Source organism: Chironomus tepperi, unplaced genomic scaffold (assembly GCF_022539635.2).
Source record: "Chironomus tepperi strain 1889 unplaced genomic scaffold, CSIRO-AGI_Ctep_v1 contig_223, whole genome shotgun sequence".
NCBI lineage: Eukaryota > Metazoa > Arthropoda > Insecta > Diptera > Chironomidae > Chironomus > Chironomus tepperi.
This window is the reverse complement of record NW_027226345.1, coordinates 1207894-1221250: the sequence shown is the minus strand read 5'-3', so window position 1 is coordinate 1221250 and position 13357 is coordinate 1207894. Positions and strand designations below refer to the sequence as shown.

At 32.2% G+C, this 13357-nt stretch overlaps 1 protein-coding gene across 2 annotated transcripts in view; it reads left to right on the top strand.

The window, feature by feature from the left end:
• Positions 1-1763: 1763 nt before the first annotated feature.
• Positions 1764-13357, top strand: part of LOC139091090 (uncharacterized) — a 36575-nt gene continuing 24981 nt past the window's right edge. For both annotated transcript variants that reach the window (XM_070641030.1, XM_070641029.1), the window contains exon 1: positions 1764-2199. The gene's annotated coding sequence lies outside the window, so the exon portion shown is untranslated. The remainder of the gene's footprint in view (positions 2200-13357) is intronic.

The following is a 13357-nucleotide window of genomic DNA, read 5'->3' as shown; positions in this document are numbered from 1 at the left end:
GAAAAGAACTTATTAGAGCTTGTAATCGACGCTATAATAATGTTATGGAGCTCCATTTGCTATTCGATGGAACAAAACGTAAACAGGATAGCAATGCGATCTTGATCTCCACTATAAGGAGAATCTATCTGTAATGTCCAAAAAGAAGTGTTGGAGAGTTGACCTCAAATCCGCCCGAACATATTTAGCCAATCGATGATTTCGAACATAATCAGTAGCATGCTTAGAATTGTATGCACGCTTTTTATACACTCTGACTGACAAATATGCAACATATAGTGATCAATAAAATCGAAATTAATACATTCTCTTTCGATTATCCAAACTAACATAACATTAATCCAATACATATGTATCAGCGATCACACAGATGATCGTCAGTAACATTTACCAGAGAATTTAATGATCCTCTCTCATTTTGCTGTGTTTATGTTCGAAAATGAGAGAGTTCGCAAAAATCTAGATGGTAAATATGAGAAATCAGAGAGCATAAGAGAGAAAAAGTTAAGTTACAACACAGCTTAACATGTTCGAACATTTATGACAGAGTGGAGATTTGTGTTTTTTTAATGCTTTTAAGATATAGAAGAATAGATAAGAACTTTGGATATTAGTCATGTAAGATAAGAATGCAAATAGTCAAAAAAAGTAAATAAAGATAAAAAATTTGTTGATTTTGAAGTTTTGGATTTCAGTTGCATTTTATCGAGTTTGTTTGTTTAACTGTTGATGTGATTTATGGGGATGTCTAGCATTTCTATTTAACATAAATTTTCCTGGTAGCTATATATTTTAGGAATCGTTTCCTAAATTACGTTGCACTAAAAATAGGATTTTGGATTTTCAGACCAGTCTCTCCTATTCCCCAATCGAAACAGACAAAGAAAATGCTCTTATGATGCAGAAATACTCAGATGACGCCTAAAGCTGGTTCTACAGAAATACCACTACGGTACCTAAAATAAGTCTCTTTGCTTGTTAGGGAACGCTTATAATTAAACCCTGAGCCTGAATTTGGACGCCAAAACAAAATTGTAGACTCTCCTAATTTTCCGTACCAAACCCCCTCTCACCTCCATTCTTTCTCCCTTAGACGGTATTTAATCCGTTCTGGTATGGAACAGAAGCCTGTTCAACCGTTTTAATAACTCCCTACGATTCACAGTGGATCAAATGGAACTAATCATCAAAACTGGAACAACCCTCCAGGGCATATCTTGTCCATGATTTCACAAATAAGATCATCTGTTGCATTGCAATAGAATCATCAAAATACTGCATATCTCTCCATTGCATACGCTAATTACTTCAAAAAATAAGTGAAAATTTAAATTTTAATGTTAACAAACTTCTTCTTATCACTTCATTTCTATTATTTTTTATTCATCACTTGCTAAATATTTACTTTAACAGAACAGATAACAGACAAAAAAAACTGACAATGAACAATAAAAAAGATAGTTCTTTTGTTAAAGTAAAAATGTGTACATTTGTTTATCGATAGCACGCAATGTAAATAATATCTCACATTATTTAATATCAAACATACAGTTCCACTTCCCTGAAAGTCTCTCCGAAAGACTCAACTTTAAACACTCAAACATACATGTATGCATGTTTTTAAAGCTGTAAATGTTGAATTTTTATTTTATAAGCAATGAACTCTTTTAGATACACACATAAAGCTGTAAAGTAAAAGAAAAAAATATGAAATAGGAAAGAAGAGAGAGCGCGCAACAAGTTTAGTCCAACTTCAGCAGCTAACGAAATAAGTTGAATTTAACGAAAAGTTAAAGAAATTTTTAAATTTTTTTTTAACAAGTTTCAAAGAGTTTTCAATTCTTTACAGATCGTGTACGGGAACGTGAAGATAGATTTTTTTTAAATTTCATATTTTAATTTAAGAATTGAAAAGATCTGTCGACGTTAAAAAACATAAAAAGTTTAAATTTTTTTATACATGCAAAAAAAAGAGAAATTTTTTTTTGTAAAGGAAGAAAAAAATCATTCTTAAGTTCCGTTCCGCGAAGAATAAAAGAAGAAAACTGTTGTGCCTGATAAAGAGAAGAAAGAAAGAAAAAAAAGTTGCAAAAGAAATATAAGAAAAAAAAAGAATAAATATAAAGTTTGAGAAGGAAAAAGAAGAAAATAAAATAAAAAAAATAAAAAAAAATTGTGAATTTAAGAGTGCTGAAAAAGGTAAAATGAATAAGAAAACTACATGTCGAGAATACGATTCAGAATCAGACATGGAAAAGAGGCAAAATGAAAAACAGTTAATTCTTTTTTCTTGACTTTGTTCTTTAATCGTCCTATCTGTGTTCTCGTTTGAAGTCTGTTATCGGTACTTCCATCTATACCTAGCATTATTAGTTATGTACTGATTTATTAGGTACATTGTATCATAGGAGATCATAGTATTTTTTGGGTCGATCTGTCAAAGGGTAATGTAATGTAGTAAATGATTTAAGATATCAAGAATTTAGTGTGGATTTTGAAAATTTATGTCCAGTTATATGATTGGTGCTTATTTTGCAAAATCTGTTAACCAATTTCCAATTTGTAAAATTGGTTCTTAAACATCTTCAAAATTATGATTGAATACATTTTTGATGAGTTCTTGCGGTTCTTGTTCATCAATTTTGATAAAAGAAGATCAATTCAAAAATTCAACATCAATTTTAATGTTTCTAAATCAATTTTAACCAATCTGAACGTATTTGCATCAATTTTATTGTTATTGGACCAATTTGATGTTTTCGCATCAATTTTAACTGTTTGTAAAACAATTTAAATGTTTTTGCATCAATTATGACTGTTGTAGCATAAATTTTGAATGTATATGCTTCAATTTTGACTGTTTATAGAACAATGTATTTGCATCAATTTTGACAAAAGATGATCAATTAAAACATCCAATATCGACTTTATTGTTCTTATATCAATTTTGATGTTCTTGCAACAATTTTAACTGTTTTTGCAACAATTTGAATGTTTTTGCATCGATTTTCACTGTTGAATCAACAATCTTTATCAATTTTGTCTGTTTTTAGAACAATTTGAAAGTTTTTGCATCAGTTTTGATGTTTTGGCATCAATTTTAATTTTTAATGCAACCGTTTGAATGCTTTTGCATCAGTTTTGACTTTTGATGCAACAACTTAAATGTTTTTACTTCAATTTTGATGTTTTTGCAACAATTTCGACTTCTGATGCAACAGTTTGAATGTTTTTGCATTACTCTTAATGTTCTGCAATGTTTAGTGTCAAAATTAGCTTGATGTACCAACTTGAATAATTTTGTATTGATTTGATATTCATGCATTTTTTGCATAGAGCTAATCAAAAGTTTGAACAAAATCAAGTTAATCATAACAAAAAAATTCTATCGAAAAGTTCAAACTCTATAAGCAAATCTATTTTCATCTAAACTTCCACTTCTAATTTCAAGAACTATAATATAATATTTCACAAGTTTTAAACTACTTCACAACGAACTAAAAAAGATGAGAAAAATAATGTCAATAGAGAAATAATGATTTCATGTTGTGTCGTCATCACTCATTCACTTCTTCTTTATCTATGTTATGATGTTGTGTGAAATGTGCCATGTTATGATGCAAAAAAGAAAAGAAAAGAATGCTATTATGTGAATAACTCCTCTTCAAAAACTAAAATGTAATGCTACCACACAGTAACCGTAACTCACCGAAAAAAATCATTGATTCGGCAATTTGTTGTTTTTATTTTTGTTTGATGAAGAATAAAAAAATGCCATTGAACGCGCACGCAGCAGTTAAAAGCTATTATTACGATCATTTTCAGTGGCTCACATTACAAATGAAGCATATTGTTTAGCGAAACATTCTCATTCCTTTGCAAAATTCCATAACTTCTTGACTCATATATAAACCTTATTTTTTAAAAGAAATATTGCGACGACGACAACGACGACGAATGAAGAAATGAAATGAAAGAAGTTGAAAAACTCTGAAAGCAAATGTATGGTTTTATAATATCGCCCAAGCAAAAATCTCAGTCTTGTGCACGACAATTTTAGACTCTTGTTGTATGTGGTAATGTATACTTGCTAAGAGAGTGAGTGGAAGTTGAATGGAACCAGAGTTGCAAAACAGGCATCTGTCATAGGCAAAAACCGTACAATTTCTTGATAATGTGTATGATTTTCAAGTTTTTCCTTACAAAACCATACAAATTATTTCGAAATTGTACGGTTTTTGCCTGTGACAGGTGCCGGTTTTGCAACTCTGAATGGAACAAAGTAAAAAATGATCTGAGATCTTTTTGTATAAGTTTTTAGCAAGGCATTTGTCTCTGCAAATGAAAAAAGTCTAACTTAGACATATGTGTGTTTAAATAAGCACAATAGGTCTACAAATAATACATATATTCAATCAGCTTAATGCTAGTTTAATTCAATCTTTATGTTGAGGTGTAAAATATGTGTCGAGATTTGCCAGTCAGATATCAGACAAACAGGCATCAAAACATGAAACTCATATTCGAGGTCAATTGATATCCAAAAATTATTATATATAGAGGCATACATACTTTCCAATGATAAATGTATGTGGATCATGTGGGAGCAATTTCGATTGTAGATTGAGGTGCAAAATTTGAAGGTGCTGCTGTAAAAAATGACTAGTTGTTCAAGAAAAGATACGGTTTGGTGAAAAAATTGATTTAAATTTTTAAAAAACCGTTGTAAAATTCAAAATTTTGATCTTTTAAAAAAAATTTTTTAAATTTAAAAAAACAGCTAAAATTCAAATTTTTGATATGTGGAAAAACTGATTTGAAATTCAAAAAGTCGTTAAATTTCAAAATTTTGATCAGTAAAAAAATTAATTTAAATTTCATAAAACTGTTGCATTTTAAATTTTTGATCAATAAAAAATTGATTCAAGTTTCAAAAAACCGTTAAATTTCAAATTTCAAAAAACACCATTTATTGAAACTCAGTTCAAGATCAAAGCTCAATATTAATCCTTCACTACAATATCAATACCATTGGCACACCTCTAGAAGAAAAAAACTCAATTAATAAATCAGAAACAAAAGAATTCACAACATGCAAATCATTCCCAAATGGCTTTTCTTTAACTTGTCTTGGTCATAATTTGATTTGTAGCATATAAATGCTTTTCTTGTAATAGTCCAATGTATCGATTGAGTATCTATATTCGCAAATGTTTAAGCGTGACATCACACACTAATTGATACGCGAAACACACTACAAAATGGATATAAAATATTTATGAACAATTTCTTTTTTCGTTTTTGTTAGACTTCTTTGAAGACTTAAGTTGTTTTGGCTATAAAAGGAAATTGAGAGGTCAATAAATGCTTTTTTTTTTGAAGAGAGATATTATAATATAGGAATGACTCGACAGACGGCAATGGCAACAACAATTCAAATGATCAATTGAGAATCATTTCCTCTTTCCATATTCTTTACTCTCTCTCTGTTTTCGTCTCTCGTGTACCTATTCATCTCATTCTTATAGCTGTTTTTATTCTCAGTATTATTAAATTGTAGTTGCCTTGGTAACGGATAGGCAGCAAAAGTTGCGAGCAGGATGTTTTTTTCAGTAATGATATAATTATATTGTAGCCGCATTTTTTGTTTTTGGACTCATTTTTCTCAATTTATCAATATCATTGTAGGCTTAGTGCAGGGGTGTAGTTAGTTCTTCCTCTTGTATTGGTGATCTGTGTTAGAGGTCGAAGTCGACTCGTATTTTGTATGAAAAAGTCGATTCTAGTCGACTCGACTCCATACAATATTCAAATGGTCTTGGAGTCGACTTCGAGCTTTATCCTGTCTAGAACAGCGCAGTGTATTTACTAGAGCACACCACATTTGCTTTGGAACCGCTATATCGGCATATTAACGGTAAAACACGAAGTTGTCTTGACGCTGTGTTCAGCGGTGTTTTTAAAAATTCTATGAACCGTACAACATGTATGGTTTTAGTCGAGGCTTACTAACCCAGTGTGTTGCGAAGAATTAATGATTATCCACCATTTAACGCTACCGTGACGGCTGATTTCGACTCATTTTTATGGCAAAATATACGGTATGTCGCATTGTGCCGCTCGAATGTAGCAATAGCAGCAACTAGGAATAATTCTCAAAAAACCTTAGTAAATACCCCAAGGGGTCGTTCACTTATTACATTCAGGGGGAGAGAGGGGATAGATCTGATTTAAACAATCGGAATTTAGGGTATTCATTTTTGAAAAAAGTTTATGATTCTGTAACATTAATAATCAGTCTCCAAAATTGAAAAATTTATCCCACAATCAAGGGCGTAGCCTAGAGAAGATCATTGAAGGCACGGGCCCCCTCAGAGAATTGCAAACCTGTTTATTTTTAACGAATTTTTTAATTTTTAAATTTTTTGTATCTTTTTTAAACAAATCTCAAAAAAAAAACGGTCTGGTTTTTTTCTAGCTACACCCCTGTCTCTAATACCTCCAAAATCCCTAACTACACTTCTGACCATGACCACTATCGATAAATATTTTTTCATCCCACGTTTATCGTGCCAATTGATTTTTAATTGTATTGTTATCACCTCGCTGTGCTAATTTTCATCTAAATTATTATCCACATCAATATTTAATTTACAGTTTAAACGGAATTGAAACATATATCGATAAATGGAACATTGAGTTATCAATATACTCTATTTATTAATGTTATATTTATTCAATTTTATTTATTTTTCTCTCCATTATACTTTATATTTTTTTAAATCCAAAAATTAACAAGGAAAAAAAAAATATTTTTTATTTGTCTCACATGCCATAATAGCGACCGAAATAAATGAATGGCAGTAGCATGTGTAGGCGGATAGTCTCACACTCTCACAAAAATAATATATTCCTTTTCGACAAGACTTACTTATAGCTTAAGATTTTCATTGACAAAATACACTTTATCGTGAAATAATTTATATGACATAACTTTTTATTTAGCTTGTTTTGCGACTGACTTCATAAATCATTTTGGGTGTTTTATTAATTGCATGCAATATTGAATATAAATAACAGGGGAAATGTTTAAAAATTATTTACGGAGGTAAATGTAACGTTAAAATTTTATGGCAAACATCAGCATTGCAATTGTAGTTAATTGACTGCCTTTTATGGAAGTGATCTTTAGATTTTTTTGGATGCTGTGGTTCAGTTAGTTGAGAGTTTTTTCACTGAAGGTTCTGTTGAAGCTAGATTTTTTTACTGAACGAACTTTTTGAATTTGATTTTGTTACTGAATGCATTTTGAGAACAAATTTTGTTACTGAATGCACTTTTTGAGATAAATTTTGTCACTGAATGTACTTTTTGAGCCAAATTTTGTCACTGAATACACTATTGAGATAAATTTTGTCACTGAATGCACTTTTGAGTAAAATTTTGTCACTGAATACACTTTTGAGACAAAGTTTGTCACTGAATGCACTTTTGAGATGAATTTTGTTACTGAACGCACTTTTGTGAAGATGTTTGTCACTGAATGCACTTTTTGGGACAAATTTTGTCACTGAATGCACTTTTTGAGATACATTTTGTCACTGAATGCACTTTTGACACAAATTTTGTCACAGAATACACTTTTTTAGACAAATTTTTTTACTGAACGCACTTTTGTGAAGATGTTTGTCACTGAATGCACTTTTTGGGACAAATTTTGTCACTGAATGCTGTTTGTTACTGAATGTACTTTGTGAGCAAAATTTCATCACTGAATACACTTTCAATAGAAATAATAGCTATTGAGCAACATCCAACCTAAAAATTGAATTTTCAAAGCCAAAAACTCATCAAATTTCATCTGCAAAAGTTAAGTCATAAAAACATTCAATTCCAACAACAAAATCCCCTCATTTAAAACAATCTTCTTATTTGTCTTCTTTATATTTTCCATTAAAATCAAATAAAAAATTGTTTATTATTATTTTACAAAACTGGTTCGCTGTTTGTATCGCAAAAAATTTAAATTGTAAATCTCTGCTAATTGTCTGAACGATGTTTATGTAAATATTGTGTCTCTCTCTCTTCCTCCATTTTAGGTACAATTCCAAATGATTCATATCTCACGATTTGATTATAAACGTGCGAAGGTATTTCCTTATGACTAACAATTACATTCATTTTCATTTCAATTGATTCCTCCCTGATGTCATCAAGAATTTATATATTTAAGCAACTTCATTTCAGTTTTTTGACGACGAATGAGAATAAGAAGAGATTGAAATGAAATTTTAATTTTATGAATTCAGTCATGCATTTTTTTTGTGTGCTGTGTCTTGTGCGATTCATTTGAAGCATTTGCATTTTGGCTTTTGTTTTTGTAGTCGTTAGTGTGTTTTTTTTTGCTGTTGCTGCTGTTGCATTCAACCTAAATATTCAACCAAATTTAAACTCATTTATATTTGAATGCTCTTCTTAATATTTGATTGAGTTAGGGATTCTGGAATGTTGAAAGGTTGGATGTTTTAGTTCATTAATGATAAGCATTATTTACTTACTTACTTCGCTGGCAGGACAGCTCAATTGTGACTCATGGATGCTGCCTAAAACTGGCTCTATTGCTGACAACTGCTTGTTGATCTCCGATTCCAAATGCATTATTACCTCTATCGATAGCTTCCATCCAAGAGTTCTTTGGACGTCTACGTGATTTTTTGCTACAAGTGCTATCATTTCTTATGGAGATTATAGCCAATGTACAGACGTTCCGTACTAAACTCAGAGTTTACTTTCTAGATATTAAGCAGAGTAGGCTAAGACCAATACTCACGACCATGTTCATCATGTTTAGCTAGTTCTTTCTTCCTATACTTCGCTGGGCATACATATCATCCAGTGGCGATCCATGGCTTTTCTTCATTGACATCTGAAACTAGTTCCTTCGCTGGCTGACCTTAGTCAATTTTCAATACCAAGTGCTCTACAGTCTCTTTCAACAGCCTCAGTCCAAGAATTCTATGGCCGACTTCGTGCTAGTCTTTTACTGTAGATGCTGTTAATTTCAACTCAAACCTCCCCAAATTTGCTTCATCTGATCAGATCTTGATCTAGATCTCCCATTCAACAACAACTCTTTCAGATGTTCAAGACAATTAGCTAAACCAGACTCACATCAGGTGGGAATCTATAAAGCAAGTACCTGTTTACAAACAGATTGACCTCATTACTATTTCTAGTCATTTTACCATTTAAAAGTCATAAACTGAATAGATTTACCACAAGTACCAAAAAAACTATGACTCTTGTGTCTTACCTTGTTAAAAATCTATAAAAAAATGCATAATAAAAATCTCAAAAAGCAATAAACTTAACATGATTATTATTGAACTGAATTGTATGAATCATTCAATAACCTCAGATATGATTTATGACATGATATGAATTGAAGTTTTTTTTTGGAACCTCTATTCTTGCAACTGCTTTTCTTCTTCTCGGATTCAATTCAATTTGAAGGAGTTTCTTAATAAATTCATTTTTTTTTTTTTGTTGTTTTTGGAATTGGAAGTTAAGAGTTGAAAAATTGCTTTTTTATGACATAGCCAAATGCCACAAGACTTACTTACATACATAAAATAATTGCAATATGTCTCTCAATCGTAAGAATATTTAATATTATTATGCCTTACCTATCTATCTCGTTTGTAACCATTTTTGGTAGTTTTGTGTGCTGTCTTGCTATGTGTACTATGTGTGGTGTGTAATGCTCAATACTTCAGTGTGATATATACATACATACATGCTCCATAATAAATATCTCTTTAAATTGACTTCATTTAATTGCGTGTAGATTGTGGCGCGCATATTCGATATTTATTTTGATTTCAAAACGATATATACATTTCATTTAATTCACAATTACGATACGACCGAGTGACACAAATTAAGAAGTCTTCACCATGGAGCCTTTAAGTCTCAGCTTACATACTTACTTCGTCATAGGTGTCGCCTGAAACCAGCTCTATCGCTGGCTTTTGTTTGCCAATTCCAGATTCTAAATAAGACTCCGCTAATGGATGCCTACTAGCTCTTCAGACCATTGAGATCCAGATCTGTGCTAGGGCATTTCGAGGCTAATGAGTAATGGTGCGTCAGATCACTGCACTTAATAGATCTACAGTTGGATCAGAACCTCAGAATCACTCCTATGTTGACGCTATTGTCTGCTTTTTGTCTCTAACCTACATACAGGATGCTGTGAGTGTCATTTCCACTGCATACGACTCGAAAAAGGACAGATGAAAATGTTTCTCCTACCGAGTCTCGAACCCATGACCGCTTGGTTGGTATCACAACTATTAGGTCACGAAGTACGAAACCATTCGACCACCGAGCCACCTCAACTCACTCTGCTAAATCTCTTTTATAAACAACAATTGGATGAAGCCTCAGTTTATCGTCCATATGACTGCCGTCTCAGTTTGACGTCTATATGGCTGTCGTCTCAGTTTTACGTCCATATGGGTGCCAAATTGATTCCAACTCTGTTTGGTACGTCTATATGGCTGCTAATTAAGTGCCGCCTTCATTTGACACGTTCATATGGCTACCAAATAGGGGCCGTCTCTGTTTGACGTCCATATGACTGTCAAAAACAGGCAGCTTCCATTTGGTGCTAATAAAAGGAGCCTTCGTCCACTAACAGACAAAAAGTATGCTTTCATGTTATAGAAAGACCACTACGGTACCTATAAGCGGACTCTTTTTCTGTTAGAAGCTATTTGTGTCGCTCGGTACGATGGTGCAGATATAAAACATAATATATTGAAGAATATAAAAAATGAGGAAATTGCAATTCGCAATGTTGTCTATAAAAAACTCTTATTTTTATTTAATCCTTTTTTCACATCGACAGACACTCATAAAATGCCTTACCAATTTTGGAAAAGACAACAATTGTCACAAAGTCGTTTCGTTTTTTTGTGCTCGCAAATTTTTTTATGAAAATAAAGATTTTAATGAAGCACAAACAGCACCAAAATGTATAAATATCTACCTTATGTCTTGAAACAAAGATGAGGGGCATGAAAGATTTTTTTTGTGATACTGACTATTTAAAGATCTGTCTGTTGTTAACCTTAAATATTTATTTTGAAACGAAAATGGCAGACAATAGCGCAGTTTATTGGATTGAATGGAGAATATAAACTGCAAGCTTAATTAATTAAATGGGATGAGAATTATCTGTTAAGGCTTCTGAGGATGTTTATTTAATAATATTTTGAATTGTTGTGGAATTTACTTTTAATGCTCATTAAATTTGCTTAGAGTTGCTATTTTTAGTAAGTTGTCTGGTTAATGAAGCAGACTTTTAGACATGTGTGGCTTAATTAATGATTTTTAAGAAATAAGGAGCAGATTTCTCTGAGGGGGGTACGGAATGATATAGATACATCACTGGTTTGGTATAGTGCTCGAGTGACACTAATGAAGAAGGCTTCGCAATGGAGCTTTTAAGACTCCGTTAAACCTCTGCTACTAATATTAAATGGAAGCTGACTCCGTTTGGCGTCCTTACGGGTGTTTGAGCATTGGGTACTAAAAAACCTCTTGGCAGAGTTCTAAAAGATCCATGGCGAAGCCTTCTTTATTTGTGTCGGACGGGATGATACACCCTAATTAAAGGGTTATTCCATATACCCCCTAACTGTTACCCCTATAACCCAAAGTTCGTTCTCGACTCAACTGTTAAATGGAGTCGAGTAGACTTGAGTCGACTTTTCCTTATGTACAATATCCGATTCGACTTTAAGCCTTGCTATAACTTCTTAACTCCTAAGCGTTACTTAATTCACGAACGTTCCCCATACCTCTCCATACCTTCCTAAAAAACATCACATAAATATTTCAGGAGTTAATTAATTTTATTTGTTTTCAAAATGATGTTTACTGAGTATGACCTACGTACTCCTGAACGTACTTAAATGGAAAGTTTATTGTTTCTACAAAGTATCGTTGAGTAAATAAAAACTTTTTTAGAATTCCTCGAAACTTGTTCTGTTTTAGAAAATTTATTGAATTTCCTCATTTGAAAAAGTTTTAAAATTTAATTTCCATAGCTTGTAAGCTTGTGGGTATGAATTTCAAAAAACGAAGGAATTGCTCAAGACTTTTTTGCGTGTACAGAAATTCAGGTTAACGTGTTATCAAAGCTTAAACACCCAATTTATTTTCCGAATGTCATTCCGATTGCAAGATCGAAACTTTTTTTTTGGCAATGCCTAACATTCAAAAATTTCGCAATAATTGTCAACATGGTTGTGCACACAAAAACGCCATTAACGTACGATACCGTAGAAATAAGTATATACAGTAGAACTAATTTAATTCAATTTTCTTAATGTCATAGCATTTAATTCTTAATGTGCCATTTACTCAAGTAGTTTATGATCACTTTATAATGTCAACACATATAGTATTTATGTCACTGTGTATTCTGGATGGATGATAATGTGTATCAGAATTCGCAGACAGTTTTATCGGCTATTGTTTGTAGATCTAATGTGGCCTTCAATGGTAATTTCTATTAGACAAAAATAGCCGATCATTATAAACGCGTGAAAGATAAAACAATAGACAGTTTAGAAATCAGTAAAACATGGTTAGAAATGCTATGGAAATTTTTGAGGGACCGTACTTAAATGATGTCAATGATTTAAGTTGAATAATTTTTGAGCCAACTTTATTGAGTCGAATCGGCTCGGTGGCATAATGACTTCGTGATTTGGTTATTTATTATTGCGATATCGACCAAGCGGTCGTGGGTTCGAATCTTGGCTTGAGAAACTTTTATCCCAGTCCTTTTTCGAATCATATGGAGTGGAAACGCATCTGACAGACTCTCTTTGAAGGTTTCTGGCAGTAATGTCATCAAAGAAGTAGTTTGGATCCCCACCATAAAATTAAGGCACTACAGAGTGCATTGGTCTGCGCACCCTCACAAATTCAATAATAAATAGCCACAAAACACCCCAACACCGGGATTGAATCCCGGGATTACATACATTTTGATCCCGGGATTGAAAACTCTACTCAGTAGCGTCAGACATCACTTCTGATCATCCCCCCCAAAAAATTCCTTACATTTTCTTGATTTGCCTAAAAAATTTGCACGACATGCCAAAATGAGATTTCAAACAATATTTTCTACAAAACATTTTCATACAAAAAAAGGCACCTCAATAGTGTCCATTTAAGTTTGTTTGTCCGTCTAGACAGACTTATATAGATATACATACATAAACTTGATTGACTTTAGGTTAACTCACATTATTGGATGCTTTCGTGCTTTCATTGTTGA